Source organism: Streptopelia decaocto (assembly GCF_964273445.1).
Source record: "Streptopelia decaocto genome assembly, chromosome: 1".
Lineage (NCBI taxonomy): Eukaryota > Metazoa > Chordata > Aves > Columbiformes > Columbidae > Streptopelia > Streptopelia decaocto.
This window is the reverse complement of record NC_138663.1, coordinates 180,169,715-180,185,809: the sequence shown is the minus strand read 5'-3', so window position 1 is coordinate 180,185,809 and position 16,095 is coordinate 180,169,715. Positions and strand designations below refer to the sequence as shown.

The 16,095-nt window shown below is 39.4% G+C and overlaps 1 protein-coding gene across 6 annotated transcripts in view; it reads left to right on the top strand.

The window, feature by feature from the left end:
* Positions 1-16,095, top strand: part of ENOX1 (ecto-NOX disulfide-thiol exchanger 1) — a 361,050-nt gene that overhangs the window by 107,016 nt on the left and 237,939 nt on the right. For 5 of the 6 annotated variants that reach the window (XM_082057097.1, XM_082057090.1, XM_082057091.1 and 2 more), the window contains one exon: positions 612-689. The gene's annotated coding sequence lies outside the window, so the exon portion shown is untranslated. Of the gene's footprint in view, positions 1-611; positions 690-14,869; positions 14,947-15,413; positions 15,482-16,095 lie in introns of those variants that run through there. The other variant, XM_082057094.1, reaches the window with a different exon arrangement.

Sequence of the window (16,095 nt, the reverse complement as noted above, 5' to 3'; positions counted from 1 at the left end):
TCTCCTCTCCTCTCCTCTCCTCTCCTCTCCTCTCCTCTCCTCTCCTCTCCTCTCCTCTCCTCTCCTCTCCTCTCCTCTCCTCTCCTCTCCTCTCCTCTCCTCTCCTCTCCTCTCCTCTCCTCTCCTCTCCTCTCCTCTCCTCTCTCCTCTCCTTTCTCCTTTCCTTTCTCCTTTCCTTTCCTTTCCTCCCTTCCCTTTCCTTCCCTTCCCTTCCCTTCCCTTCCCTTCCCTTCCCTTCCCTTCCCTTCCCTTCCCTTCCCTTCCCTTCCCTTCCCTTCCCTTCCCTTCCCTTCCCTTCCCTTTCCCTTTCCCTTTCCCTTTCCCTTTCCCTTTCCCTTTCCCTTTCCCTTTCCCTTTCCTTCCTTTCTATCAAGATCGTTTTCAATAACGTCTTTAAAAACAACCTACCACTTTTTCTTTTATTTTACTTGGACTTAGTTATATTTAAATAATTGTTATGATCTTGCTGCTTCTGTACTTTAAAATGTTTAGCATCCTCTAAAACAATTCTAAACTGACTTTTAGCATTATGTATCCAAGGAAAGAGTTGATCTTATTTGCTTTTCCTTTGTAAACCCTCTAGTTTTAAGCATACTTTCCACTTCTTGCAGGGTTGGCCATGAGAATTCGCAACATTCCTTTGGAAATACCGTGATGGGGCCTCTGGCAAGTTACTTTAGTTCCTACAGGTCTGTAAACTCTACTGCATTCTCACTGTTTCAGCATGTAGACTCCTGTGATGACTTGTTATTTTTATTTCAAATGCATGCAAAACAAATTAAAACCCAATTTTATTCTGGAGCAAGTGTGAAAATACTTCTGTTTCTTGCAAAATGTTTAGGACATAACTCTCTTCTGTTACCATTGTATATATGTAGAGTAAGACATCATCTTTCCTTTGGAGTGAATTATTGCAGTTTACAGAGTTGAACTGCAGAAAGGAATTGGGCCTGTAAATCATTTTCACCTCACCACTATGTCTTTCAGTATGTGTTGAAACTGCATTACCCTAAAAGGCTCTGCAATCGATTGCCCCCACCCAGGTTGCTAATATGTGAGCGACTGTCCCACCGCTATAGCTGTGGATTTTTCCAGATGCACAGTTAGCAAAGGGTCAGCAGAATTACTGGGGCTTTTAGGTCAGAAGGAGCTCAGGTTCATGGAAAGTTTAAGAAACTAATAAAATGAAAAAAAAATGTTGATATTTAAGAGACTGTAAAAAGAGCAGAATAATAATGACTTGACTCCTGTAGTGTCAGTGTGGCAAGGAGCAGTGAGGAGTCTGTAGCTGATGCTGTGTCCTTGTCAGCCAGAATGATGGTGTTATAAGCGTTACAAGCACTGCGGTCCGCAATCGCAATGATTTAGGGGGTCGAAAACACTGCCCTGCATTTCAATATGTTTTTCTATGCAGCTATATAACAGAGAAAAAATGGGTTTTGTACTGTTTTCAAAGGTAGTACTGAACAGCATTTTTATAGAAATTTGGTCAGAAAAAAAAAATGAGAATCATCTTTTCTATCTGTTTGGTCACACCCCTCTATCAGAGCACACTCAGGATCTGTGGGAGTTGTATCTGGCTCTAAATAACAGTTTTCAAAAATGTTCATGTTTGGAATATGTTCTATTTCATTCACTTGGTTTATCTGAGAGGACTTCGGGTATTATTGCTTTCTTTGTTGCCTGTGTAGGCACTTACTATGCCATTAATCTGTATGAATTCTTTTGGGAAAGTGGCTTGTAAACCTTAAGCAAAAACAAATGCAGGTGGATTTAGGGCACGAGATGTATCCAAGACAATTTTTAATTTGTTCTTGGAAAATATTATGATTTAGTAATATCTTTTAAAGTCACCTCAGCTCCAAAGTGCTTTAGAAACTATTTGCACCTAGGTATAAACCTCACACATGGCTACAGCTTCCATAATGAGCAAAAGCCCCAGAGCAGACTGGTTGAGATACTGCAGATACAGATCTGATCGTGATGCATCAGGCCTGTGTTGAGTTAAAGCTCTGTGTACAAAAATAAGTAGCTTTTCAGACTAATTGCACAACCGTTGAATGATCTATGTCATGCTAAAGCTTTATGACTGCACTGTTTCTTTCTTTAATGATCATACTGCTTAGGACAAAAAATTTGTGTTTTGTTTTGGTGCAGGGAGAAAGAAGTGTAAACACTGAAGGCGTTTAGGATAAAGGGAGAAAGCTTGTTGCACATGTTGGTATTTGGGTTGTAAATCCTTTATGAGCAGCAACAGCTTCATAAAATATTAGTTTCTAGACCTATCTATGAGTGTTGTTTGAATCATGGCTCACCAAAGACTTACAAGAGCTGCTGTTAAATTTGCTGAAGCAAAGTGTGGTTGGGCCTGTTTTGATACTGTATTTGATACAAACACAGTCTACAGCTGCTATGCAGAGAAAGCTTGGGCAAGTAATTTGTCTAAAACATGTTTTAAAAGTTTTCTTGTTCACAAGCCTGATTCCTGAAGAATAATGGCTTTGTGATACACATACAAATTAGTATTGTGCTGTTTAAAAAAGGATAAATATGATATTAATTTGATAAATATACATATTAGATAGATGTAAACTAAATGGCATAAAGTGTTTTTTGTATGACTGTGCTGCACCTCCATTATAATGCAGAAGGAAAGGAAAACCAATTAAATTGAAAGGCAAGACATTTCTACTGAAAAGGATAGACAAGATGTAATTTTCCGTTGGAAAGTATTGCCCCAAGATATTGTCAAAAAGTATTGCATTGAACCTTTGCAAGAAATAGATATTTACATCTATTAGAATGCCATCACTGATGTGTTTTTCATATTACACAGTTATAAAGCAGTTATACAGCAGTTGCCTGGATGAGGACTGAACTCATTGGTCCTCAGCCTGGGGATTGGGTGAAGCTTCTTTTGCAGCTTATGTAGGTATCTCTTGTACTACTTCTCTGTAGCATCTGGTATTGACATTAAAGGATAACAGGATACTGCTCTGGCCAAATAATTTCTTTAATCCAGGTCAGGTTTTTCCATTTATCCCATGTCTTTCACTGCAAATTTATTTATTTATTTATTTATTTTCCCTTGTAAGTATCTCTTCCCCTTGTACAGTTCTTGTTTTCTTAATCTCTCTTTCATTTCCTCACCCATTCTCCAGAGAAGTCTCTTCATCCCTGATATATTTGTTCCTTGTTCTTTCTTTGTTAGAGTTTTATTCATTTATTGCTGGAGTTTCTTAAATTTTTCTGTTGGGTTCACTAAATGATGCATTGGAGTGTCTTCAAACCTTTGCTCTTGGCACAGTGAAACAAGTGTCTTGGTTTTAGGGGGAGCAAAGAAAACCAAAGGCAGTGAAAACAGTTCACGGTGCCATGTGGGATGGGAAGCCCCCATCTCCTGGAGCTGGGCTCCTCTGCCCTGTCCTCCGGTCTGTAACACGTTGTCTGGGCACATGGTCAGCTGGTGCTTGCTCCTGGGCGGGCGGTTTGTGTGGAGAATGCTACTCCATTGTCTTACTGCTTCTTCTGTAATGAAAACACAACTGGGAAAATACCAATTTATCTGTTAAAAGTCGTGGAGGGGAGAGAGGAAGGAGAGGAAGAGGCTAGGGAGAGTGCTTTTCCATATGAGCATGTAAGCATGGCAACTATACCTTTGATCTCCGTACTAGTGCTGCATATGGATCTGGAGCTGATGCACAAACCAGAACTGTGGAGGCAAACAGGAGCGTGTTATCTTCATGCAACTTGTATGCAAATCACCTGGCTAGGAAAAGGCAGAAAAGAAAAGGGATGTTACTACCTGGAAATGTGTCGTGTGTGCATTTGATGCATATATTTGAATTATTGAACAGATGGAAACAAAATAGTCTGGTAGCTGGACAAAATCTATAAGCTATATGCTCAAAGGAAATGTGGCAGGATAAAATGGGAGGGTGGGGGAAGTAGACCTCACAAAGCTACCATGGAGAGACAGTTGCATTTTATTAGAACAGAAATTAAGATTGTGAGTTTGTAAAGACTATTGTATCAAAATCATGGGTTGTATGTGCAAGCTAATATAAACACATATATGCATTTTTTATTTTTGAATAATGGTTCAGAGGATCTGTGACCATCCACTCAGTTTTTTTATTGCCTACAGCACAAAAAAGGAGCAAGTGATTACTACAAAAGAGAAAATTACCATTTGCTCACCTGAGTAAGAGCAGTAGCCAGAGCAGGAGTTCTGTAAGAGGCAGACTGACCTTCCACTGGCTTCTATGTTTGGAATTGTTTCCAAGGAATTTCAAGGAATGGTGATGAGTGCTTTCTCTGCTGGGGGAAGAGCCTAAAAGCATCCTTAAATACCTCCCTGTTGTTTAATCATAGCTACTTCCCAGAAAAATGGGAAAACAGTTGAGAGACTCCTGCAAACTACATAAAGTGTCCATAGACTCAGATAAGGAGTAAGGCTCTTTATTAGCCTTACTCCAGTGCCCATCATCTTCTGCTTCAAAGTGGCAATTATAGGATGATCTTTTCTTGATCTTAACTCCTGGGGCATTACTTAAAAGAAGGGAGATCTTCAGTGTCAACAGTCAAGAACAGCTTAGAGACACCAAAGATAATTTGGCTTATTCAGCTGCATTACCAACAAAAGTAAAGATGTCTAGATACTCTGTGAGAAATATTTTTCTAATCTTCCAGTGAGAAAGATTTCAGTGCCACCCCATGTAGTCTCTTCCAGAACTACACAAGTTTTAGAGGGTATTTCTAAAATCCAAGTTATGCTTCATTTGCTGCATAGGAAGTCATTTGGTATCTTGTTTCTAGAGAAGATAGAGAACAGTTGAACATAACTTTTTGGTAAGCTGTCAAATATTAGAAGGAAAAATGACTTAACAGTGTAGTTGATTTCATTTGTTTATCCATTTTTCAGAATAAGCATTTTCAGATCCTACAGGTCCCATTCCAAAACATTTTTTCCTGTCTTCCTTCCATGTACCTTCATCCTTACATGTATTGTTAACTTCTTGACTCAAGTGTCAGCATTCAGAAGCTGAATATAGTCAATATGACTTCCAGATGGATATGAATTTCATAAAAGAAGCCCAAAATTTAGAAACTCTATAATTAATTATGGAGTATACCCTCAATTAAAATGACTCCAGTCCATATTGTACTTCAGCTTTAGGTGGAATCACTGCTAGTGTCTTCTCTCTCTCTACTCTTTAAACTCTTCTCAGTATTATACTAGGTAATGAATGACGTTGGAGAGACAGTAAGTGTGCAACTGATAGCTCTCAGTGTATGGGTAATGATACAACTTGCACCTTTTCATTGCCCACATTCTGTCTGCACCTAGATATCTGAACAACAAATGAGGTGAAATGGTGGCCCTAGCATATTTCAGAAATAATAATTGTCCATTCGGGTCCCTTCAAAAAAAAAAAGATGGCAAAGCGCTGCTAAGTTTTCTATCAATAAGACCCTCAGAAGAATCAGTCTCACATCATGAATAATAATAATAATAGAAGAGGGAGGACAGCTGCTGAACTGAACATCATCAGTATTGACGCCTTCCAGGAGGAGTAATCAGTAATCCCCTTGACCAAAGCAGGTGTCACAACAAGATAAAAGTCATAAGCTGCAGTTCCAGTGAGAGTCTGTTGACATAAACAGAAAGATATTAATTGATTTCTCTTCTGAAAGGCAGTTAAAACATCTTCTCCAGTTTAGAGAAGGAAAAATCCACTGTCAGTGCTACTGTCCAAGTTACCAGAAATAGCAGTGAAACTTGCAGAGCTTCTTTCTTAAAAAAAAAACAATAAAACAGCAAGTGTTCAGATGGCCAAGTGCCAACCAAAATGAACAGTTACCAAAAAATCCTTTCTTTTTTCCACCACAGCCCAGCACAATGTTGGCAGACTTGTCTCCCTTCTCTCTTGCTTTTTAGCTAAGATAAGGCTACCAGTTCAAATAGTAAAAATTAAGGATTTTTTTTTTTAATTTGTGTACATGAGAATCATAGAATCATTTAGGTTGCAAAGGACCATTAAGACCATAGAGACCAATCCTTAACCTATCACTGCCAAGTCTGCCATTAAAACTTGCCCTTAAGCACCATATCTACAGGTCTTCCAAACACCTCCAGGGTTGGTGACTTCCCTGGGCAGCCTATTCCAATACTCAACCTCTGTTTCCAAGAATAAATTTTTCCTAATATCCGATCTAAACCTCCCCTGACACAACTTGAGGCAATTTCCTCTCTTTCTATCACTTGCTACTCAGGAGAAGAGACCAACCCCCTCCATGCTACAACCTCCTTTCAGGTAGTTGTAGACAGCGATCAGGTCTCCCCTCAGCCTCCTTTTCTCCAGGCTGAACAGCCCCAGTTCCCTCAGCCGCTCCTCATCAGACTTGTGCTCCAGACCCCTCACCAGCTTTGTTGCCCTTCTCTGAACTCTCTCCAGCACCTCAATGTCTTCCCTGTAGTGAGGGGACCAAAACTGAACATAGGATTCAAGGTGAAGCCAGTGCTGAGTACAGGGGGATGATCACTGCCCTAGTTCTGCTGGCCACACTAGGTCTGGATAATGATGAGTTTGTTTCTGCAATGAACATATTTGCAATGCTACAACCATTAGAATCTGCCTGTAATGATTATTCATCTCTTTCTTGCCAGCCGTGTAAAACCTCTTTGACACTATCTTAATTTAGGAGCAACCTTGGTCCATCCTTACGACTCACAACTGAGCAAATTTAAATCGATAGTATAAGTAATATTTAAGCAAACCCTTGATTTTGATAAAGTTCCAGCCTTCTTTCTAGGCTGAAGTGTAGCACTTTGGGACTGAAAGTCCTAAAATATACTGCTTCAGAATGACTCAGATTTCTAGGATCAATTATTGTTTCAGAAAAGGAAGAATATAGAGAAATTGAAATTGATCATGAGATGCCAAAAGTGAAAAAACAAAAAGCAAAACTTAAAGAAAACCACATCAACATTAATATGAGTTGGTTGGCTCTATAAAAGAAATAATCTAATAATGGCTATAGGCAACCATTCAGGAAATAACATGTTTGTAATTAATGGATTTAATCCCATATTTGGAAAAAAAATGAAACCGAAACCAAAACCAAACCAAACAAAGAAAAAACAACCAAAAAAAACCACTGAATATTGTGTTGAGAAGGTTTTCCAAGAAACAGAGGAAAGCTTGACCAGGCAGTTTGCTCAAACAGCAAAACTGAAAACAGAAAGATGAAAGAATATCTTGGCTCAAGCCACTCTTTAACTTTGAGCTTTCAGAGCACTATTAAAAATTAACCAAGGAAAAGGTAATACATACTCCTAGAACTCAAAAAAATATTCTCCAGCTAACTATCCACAGTTTTTCTTCCTAGAATGATAGAAAATTAGCAAGTAGCTTGAGAGCCCTGCAGCTGCATCAGCTGTGCTGACGCTTCCCATCAGAGCTGTGTCCGACCTGTTTCGTTTCTGGGGGCCACCAGTGATGAAGATTCTCTGAGAAATTCATTTCAAGGCCTAACTTTCCTTACAATTAGAAAATATCTTTTGACTTTTCTTAACCTGCCAGTTACTTCTGTCCTATCTGCAATGAACGACAATGGGTTATTCCCTTTTTCCTTGCAATCATCTTTAATATTTTTAGGGTCTTCTGTCATGTTTTCCCCAAGTCTTGACTTCTTTACATTAAACAACAATTTGTTCCTTCAGTTTTTTGTCATGTTTTGTAGAGTACACACTGTCAGTTGGTCATATCCTCTTTAAAATGTGGCATCCAACTCTGCACATAAGGTTATGGTTGAAATCTATCGAAAGTGAAGTAATAAAGAATAATTTCCTCATATGTCTTGTAGATAACATTCTCCTTTATACCTCCACTCTGACATTTTTACATAGGTGACAGTGACTCTGGTTAAGCTTGTGATCCACTGGATAACCTCATGTCCTTCTTAGCAAGACCAAACATATTTGGTTATCTCCTGTTGAGTGTTTGCTGAGTTGACTGTTTCTGACCTCACCTCTCAAACATATTTGCCAGCAGCTCTAAGACTCCCTCAGTCAGTTATCTACGTTTTCTAGGGTGAAATTCATAAGGCCCAGCCAATTTGAAAAATGTTATTTCAGTTTTCTCTAATCTACTTTTTTTCTACTATGACCTGAATTTCTACTCCTTTGCCTTTAGTGTTAACTGTTGTGGCTTTCTGGATGCAGCTGATCCTTCTAACAGCTTTTCCTCCCATTGAGTAGCAAACCAACTCTTTCTTCTCACTATTGCTAATAGTGATATTCTTACTACTGCACTTAGTGATTTGCTAAGGAAGGTTTTCTACTTTTATATTCCCCTGTCCAAAGTGCACTGCAATGTTAATGCAGGCTAGAGGAAGGGCTTTGAAAGACAGTGTAAAATTTTCATAACATGGGATTCCACAGAGGCACTAGATTTACAAGAGCAATTGAAGACAGTTATGACAGTACTTGACAGGTAACACACAGGTGTCACTATTCTTACAGTCTCAGTGGAAACCTGACTTGATCTAATTAATAACAACGAACCAACATCAAAGAGAATGAAGGAAAACATTTCAGAGGGACCAAGGATCTCAAAAGAAAAGGTCATATGTAAAATCCAGGAGAGGGCTGAGTCTGAAATATAGCACCTGGTTCATAAAATTAACTAACATCATGAGGTATGCTTGGAAGAGAAATAATTTCTTCATAATGCTGTTATTTTAATGTTTGAAGGCCACTAATTCTCTTATGTTTCTTTGATTCTATGAAAACACCCCAAGTGTACTTATATTTTATTCATCTCTCTTCACTCAGCCTTTTTACTGTGGCAAAGAAACAAGGGGAGAAGGGAAAGGAGATGATGACAGAGTAACAGGTTAAAGACAAAGCTCGTGTGTGTGTGTGTGTGTGTGTGTGTGTGTGTGTGTGTGTGTGTGTGTGACCTACTTAGCAGTATCTCCAAAATCCTGAACAAAGTTCTGTAGACCACTTGCTTTCAGGTTCTCATGTCAGTCACACGAGTGAAATCAATCAAATGCACTCTGTCCCCCAATGAAATGTAGATATACAGAGGGAACTGATTGTCCACTTGTTCTGGGGCATGGAGCATTCTGAGCTTCTGATCTTTCTGTAATCCCTCCAGGAGCATACGCCTTTAATGCTGGAGACCTTTGCTTCCAGATCTTATAGCGGTCAGTCCCGTAATCCTTCCTCCATTAATGCATCTTTGATTTTTCCACCTTTATAACTCCTGTAGGTTCTAGTGGGTTGAGTTTTCTGTTGGGAAGTTTCTCTCTGTTAAGAGCCAGCAGACAGCTTGCAGTGCCATAGGACAGGCTTTCAGAAAAAAATAAATCAGTGTTTGATAGCCAAATGCAACATACTATTATAAGGTCTTTAAGTCAGAATAAAAAAAAAAAACAAACAAGCCTACATGGGTGACCTTTGTGGCAGCATTTTGTTTGCTTCTATGAAGAGGTTTTATTGCACATGCTGGCCATTCATTGGATTGCTGACAGTGTCACCACAGAATGCATGAGGTGCTTAAAATTATGAAGCCTGCATCAAACCTAAGACCCTGTTCTGCAATCCCAGGAATATGCTCAGGCTACCGTTTTTTTGCCTGGCACCTCCAGTAGAAAGCTGGAACTCAGCAGCCAACAGTCTTGGTCCAGAGTCCATTTTTCTCTCCCCTAGTTCTCCTTCTGTACTCCCTCCTGCAAAATTTCCTTGAAAGTTTGAAATGGTTGGTTTATATTTCACTTCACCAGGATTCAGGTGCTCAGTGAGAGTCCACAGACATATAGATAAGGGTTTACATGTACACAGCTCTCTACTGGTAAATAGGAGTTCTCTCTGCCCATTTTTCAAGCCAACTAGAAGCTGTATAGCACAGTTAGCATAATGGTGAGTACATACTAATAAATTGCCATGATTGGCAGTGTTTATTAGCCTGAACTCAGTGCAGTAAACTTGGCCTCAGTGCTGCTAGTAAGTTTATGTGACTTCCAGTTGCCTCCGACTCTGAGCAGAACAATCCTGAATTTGCTCAGTGTGGGCTGAGCAGTCTGGTGTCATCACCCAGACGATGCAGGCACGTGCTGCCGTAGGCTTTGCCAAACACTTAAAGGCAAAGCAAAAAAGTTAGGTGGATTAATGTCCCCCAAATCTTCCACCTCAGTTTCTGGGCTTCCCCTCGTGTCCGTGCAGGCAAGGGCAGCCTGTGCTGTGGAAACATATCCACGCCAGCCAGCAGGTCTACCCATACCTGCCCCTCTGATTGTCCCAGGCAGAGTTTGTGCTGGCTGCTCTACCTGCATTCCTCTCTGTAGGCAGCAATTTGTGTGCTGCTTTGCTAGCCGGCTGCTGGTTTTCATTAAACCTCTAGCAATGAAATTACCTTCTGTGACTTCTCTCCAACTTTTACGCTGGCTCAAAAGTGGGTTCAAATTTGCTACTGCCCCAGCTCTGCCAGTAAAGGTGTAAAGGCAGAGGTTCAGTTAAAAATAACCAGAGAGAACAAAAATTGTACCTGCTCTTTGCTCTTAGGCTGCATTTTTGTATTATTTTGATACTATGTTATACAGATCCGATCTCAGAACACACTGCCTTCGAGCTTTCATTTCCACACTCATCACCAGAGATTACTCTCCCTTTGGCTGCACTTAGTGGCACAGGAGTTTATTTCTACACTGGATCTGAGAAATGATTCATGTTAAAAGAACCACTTCTTCATTTATTTGTTTGTTTGTGTTTGTTTTTAATGACTCCAGTACGGTTTGGGGTGTGACCAGATGAACACTTGAATTGAGGCAGCTGAGGGGATGTGGTGGAAGGGAGAACGGGTTAAGTACAAGGCCCTGGTCTACTAGTCAACATCTACAGCTTTATATCCCTCACTGCAGTACTGTTATCATAAAGGCAAATCCCGGCTCCCTAGTTTCCTTGTTTCTATGTGGTTTATGTCTACAATTTGCTAGCTTATTAGGACCCTGCCCCAGGAGAGAAACTGCCCTATCAGCCCAAAAGTGAACAATTTGACTGTGTAAACGATAAGAAACATTTTTACTAAAAAAAAAAAATATCAGGAATTTTGCATGTTCACCTTGGTATCCAGTGACAGGACATGTGGGAATGGCTCAAAGCTGTACCATGGGAGATTTAGACTGGACAGTAGGAAGCATTTATTTACCGAGAGGGTGGTCAAACCCTGGAACAGGCTTCCTAGAGAGGTGGTCCATGCCTCAAGCCTGACAGTGTTGAAGAGGCATTTGGGCAATGCACTTAACAACAGACTTTAACTTTTGGTCAGCCCTGAATTGCTCAGCAGTTGGACTAGATGGTTGTTGTAGGTCCCTTCCGATGAAAGTTTATTCTATTCTATTCTATTCTATTCTATTCTATTCTATTCTATTCTATTCTATTCTATTCTATTCTATTCTATTCTATTCTATTCTATTCTATTCTATTCTATTCTATTCTATTCTATTCTATTCTATGGCTTTCATGGTTGCATGATCTCCCTAGCACTATGGTCTTCACATTCCTTAGGCAGCATGGGAAATGGCCAAAAGTTTGCTCTTCAGATCTTTCAAGAGGTGAGGTAAAGAATAAAACAATTTGATCTCAATAAGATTTAACTGTGCTATGTAGCATAACTGAATCAATTACTTTGGTTATCAGTACTGTAAGAAAATATTCAAGTATAATTGCATTTGGCTGTGGAAATGACTAATATAATGAGGAACACAAGTCCCATTGCCTTCATGTTTGTTTTGTTTTCTTTGTTGGATGGAGTTGACCGATGTGACTAGAGCATTTTGTACCTGGGTTTATTACTAGCTTCTTAATCAAGGAAGTCTGAGTACTTTGGCTATGTTGCCATGCTCTAACTCTTCCCTGCTCCCCAGTCCAACTGAGACTATTATTGATTGGACAAGGTTTGAAATCACTCTTTATTTTCAAAGCATGGTTTTGTGGAGAAGCAAAGAGCAGTTACTGCTTTAAGAGAATCTGTCACCTTGTCCTCTAAAAGAAAGGCAACAACAATCTTTTCCAATAATGGACCCGTTATCTCGCTCCTGGAATTTATCAGGCAAGAAACATATTGATCCAATTTGCGGGTTGCAGCCTGTACTTCTCTAAACATGTCCAAATCTTTAGCACATGATGATGGCCAGAACTTACTCTGCATTTAGTCTGCACATGTGTGCCTCCCCCTCTCTTCTCTCTTGTAGGATGCTGTTCTCTTTACAATCCAAGCTATATAAAGTGGTTGAAAAATTCCTGTTTCAACTAATTAATTTTAACTCTGTTCTTTAGGAAATTCTCTTACATTTTTTTTCCTCCTTCATCTCTCACCAGCTGTGAATTTTGAGCAAAAAATAGTGCATGGAAGCATTTATACCCAAGCAAAATACGCTCAGTTGAAGTAAAATTAAAAAAAAAAAACCTAGAAACTGTCTTCTAGTTATTATTCATAAATTGTTGTCACTTTTTTAATATTCCTTTTGGAGCCAGTTTGTTGGTTTTTTTTGTTTTTTTTTTTACGTGGAAGTGGCACTTCCCTTTTAATGTCTAAGTCTGCTTTTTAAGATTGTTTTTTAAGATAGCTGACACCTTATCCTTCTCAGAAGACCCTGTTGTGATGATTCACTGTGCTTTACCTGTCACGAAACAAAAATGTATGTGAAATCATCCATTTTCTGATCGATTTAGAGTGAAAAAGATGAATCTTCCTTGTTTGTTAGAAACCATTTATAGAAGCTACTATGGCAACAAAATTAATGACAAAGAAGGAGGCTGTTAATTAATTGTTCAGGCTGACTAGAATAAGAAAATCCTGAATCTTTGTTGAATCCATTTACTACCATCCCAATAGCTCTTGGTTATTTGTTTGAAGAGTTAGTGTGTCTTTTTACTGCACTGGGAAAAAAGAGGTTTATGATAATAGAACTGAAGGAGCGCATGTACTCCATTAGCCTTCCCACTGTGATCCCATTGGACATGATCGCTAAAGTTTGGGTCGTGCTCACAATGATTCCCTCTGCTGCTGATAATTTGATGAATAAAGCTGGTAATGCCTTTAGGCCACCGAGGACATAAACAAATAGTAGTCCCTGCCCTGAGTGGTTTGCAGTCTCCAAAGCTGATACATAGCAAGCCAAATGTAATACTTTGGGATACAGGCAAAAAGGGTATTTCCAATTGCTTTTTAAAATAGTTCTGGGATGCTAGCAGAGATATTATGTTGATATGTGTTAGTGGGCATGAGATGAGGGGAAGAATACATAATCTGCCTGGGAAGAGAGGAAGAACCCTTGGGAGACCTATAGGCAGTTAAGTATATAAACTACAACAGTTTCCTTACTACTGAAGTTGGCATATTATGCTCTGTAAAGCAGGATTGATATGTTTTCTACCACAGAAGGACCAGCCAACAAACTGATTTGAGGAGTTACTTACGGAAAGACTGATTCGCTTTACTTTTTGGAATAAATTACAGTTTGAGAAAATAGATACATCTATATAGACAGTTCAGAGCATAAAAGATTTGGGCATTGTTCATTTTTATGTATGCATTTAACTCAAATATCCAGACATATGGTGAAAATGCATATGGCCAGCATCCTGTAAGGTCAATTGACATATGGCCAAAACTCTGCTTTTCCAGGAAATTTTGATAGACAGGCAAGATCTCTGCAGGCTCAGAGTGGAGAGAGGAGCTATCACATAGCAACAAGATGCATCTTCTCCTGTCCTCTTCAGGCTTTGTTTATTTTCTTGAGACGTCAACTTTCCAGCCATATGACAGCTGACCTTCTAAAGTGTCGGCTACACGGAATAAGAAGAGTATGAAATATGAACTAGAGAACCAAAGAGTACCCACTTTGACTTGCATTATGAAATTCCTTCTACAATTGACTTTCCTTCATAAAATCAACAATTGTTGCCTCTGGATAAATTAGGAACCAGCTTCCAAAGCTGAGACAGGGATGAAAAGTAGTGACTAAACAACTGGGAAACATTTGCTTTTCTGTAATAACTCTTCAATAGAGCTAAGTCCAGACTATTCAAACAAAAGAATAAACCCAAATACTCCTTACAGCAGTAAATTACATTTGTCTCCTGGTGGGAGCTCATGCAGCTAGTACTCTAGTGGCTCTTTCCCCACTAGTTTTCATCATTTCTCTATTAGATTGAAAGGTAAAACTGTAAGTTAAAAGTGTTGTAAGTTGGTATTTTTGAAAATGGCAGTGGTGGCTGCTCACAAGTGGTGCACTAGTGTGCTCTATAGCAACATGTAAGTTTGCAACAGCAGCAAAGTAACTTAGCATGCCTTATCTACTCACAGCCATATATGTATAATAGGAGAGTTACCTACTCTGTGGGATGTGAACGTGATCGTGGTCCCTCAATCCTTACATGGACAGAACTCCAGTTAGTTCTACTTAGAGTTTACTTCTTGCTTTATGGCAAAGAGAGCTTGTCCTGGTTTTGTTAAAAAACAAGTTTCTCTTTTAGTGAATTTTGCCTGTCAGCTAAAGCCTTCATATTGGCTGCATTTTCCCAGAGAACCAGATGCATGTTTTGGTAAACCTAGCAATGGAATGCAAAGTTATTGATAAGCACGGATGGACATCTCGTGAGAGGGGCAATGAGAAACAGGTGACCAAGAAACTGACCAACTGTGTATAACATTCCATTCACGCGAATACTTCGTATAAAAGTGGGAAATCACGAGGATCTCGTCCCTTCTTTTTCCCTTCTGCTTATGACTGACATTAGGAGAGGACCTTGCTAGTCATCCCTGTGAACTGAGGCCTAGTGACAGACTGAATCCATCTCCGGCTGGCTGCAGAGTCCAATCCAGGACTTTGGTTGCCAGCTCTGCAGTTGTTGAGACTTTCAAGATTGGTTTTGTATATTTTGTATTATTTTCTCTATTCTTATCAGTAGCATTAGTAAAACATTGTTAATTTTTTCCAACTCTCTTCTCTCTGTCCTTCTTTCCCTCCCGATCACCTGTCCTGAGTGGGAAGGGGGGAGAGGGAGGGGCAAAAGGGGGAAGTGGGGGGAGGAGAGGAGGTTAACAATACATCTGCCAGAGTTTTATTGTCACCCCACAATCTAAACCCTCGACAACGCTGTATGGCTACATGACGGGAGCTGCATCAGGAAAGCAGTGATGTGCCATGTCTGTCAAGAGGAGTTTTCTTGCTTGAAAATAGTGACTGGAATAATTTTTCTGTCACTCTAATGTTTACAAAACTTAGCTTTTTCTTAGCTAGCTAAGGTGACGAAGAAGAAAAAGCATCAGTGCAAATAATAGCAAAGGGATTATTTTCAGTATAACATTAAAGATACTAAAAGCCATACTGTTTTGCAGGTGCCTTTCTGTTTCTGCCACCTATGATATCTACACCAAACATGGTGTCATCAGTCAGCTACTGCGTGGTGGGTTCATGCATATTTACCAACTTGCAAATTATGTGTGTGGAGCTCTTAGCATAGCTGTTTCTTTGTCTTTCTGCTTTTCTTCCTTCACTAATGATTCAAAATGCTCACATGTCTAGCATCAGAGGGCTGTATTCTATGCTTGCCGTTTGCCTTTGTACACCAATTAGGTCTTTGTAATTTAAATGATGTTTTATTTGCTGATTTGGAAGCATCCTTGTTGGTACAATGAGGTTTTCTTCATCCTGCAACTGTTCTTTGATATAATGATTTATTAAGGTACTAGGAGAAATATTGATCCTGCTAATAGCTTCTGCCTTGCCACAAAATGCCTTACATTTTACTCACTGAAAGGACCATATTCCTTTCCTCATCATCTGATTGACCATAAATGCTTTGGCCTTTCCCCAGCAATTATCACACTTACCAAAGCATTGGGTAAAAGTCAAGTATTTATAGACTAATTAGAGAAGTCAACATGTCCAAATCGTGGTTTTTACATAGTACAAAGGGTCATTGAACAGTGCTTTCAAATTAGGGAGTGGTTCCATACTGTTAAAAAACAATAGCAAATTCAGAGAAATTATGTATATATTATTGATTAGGGCTGTCTT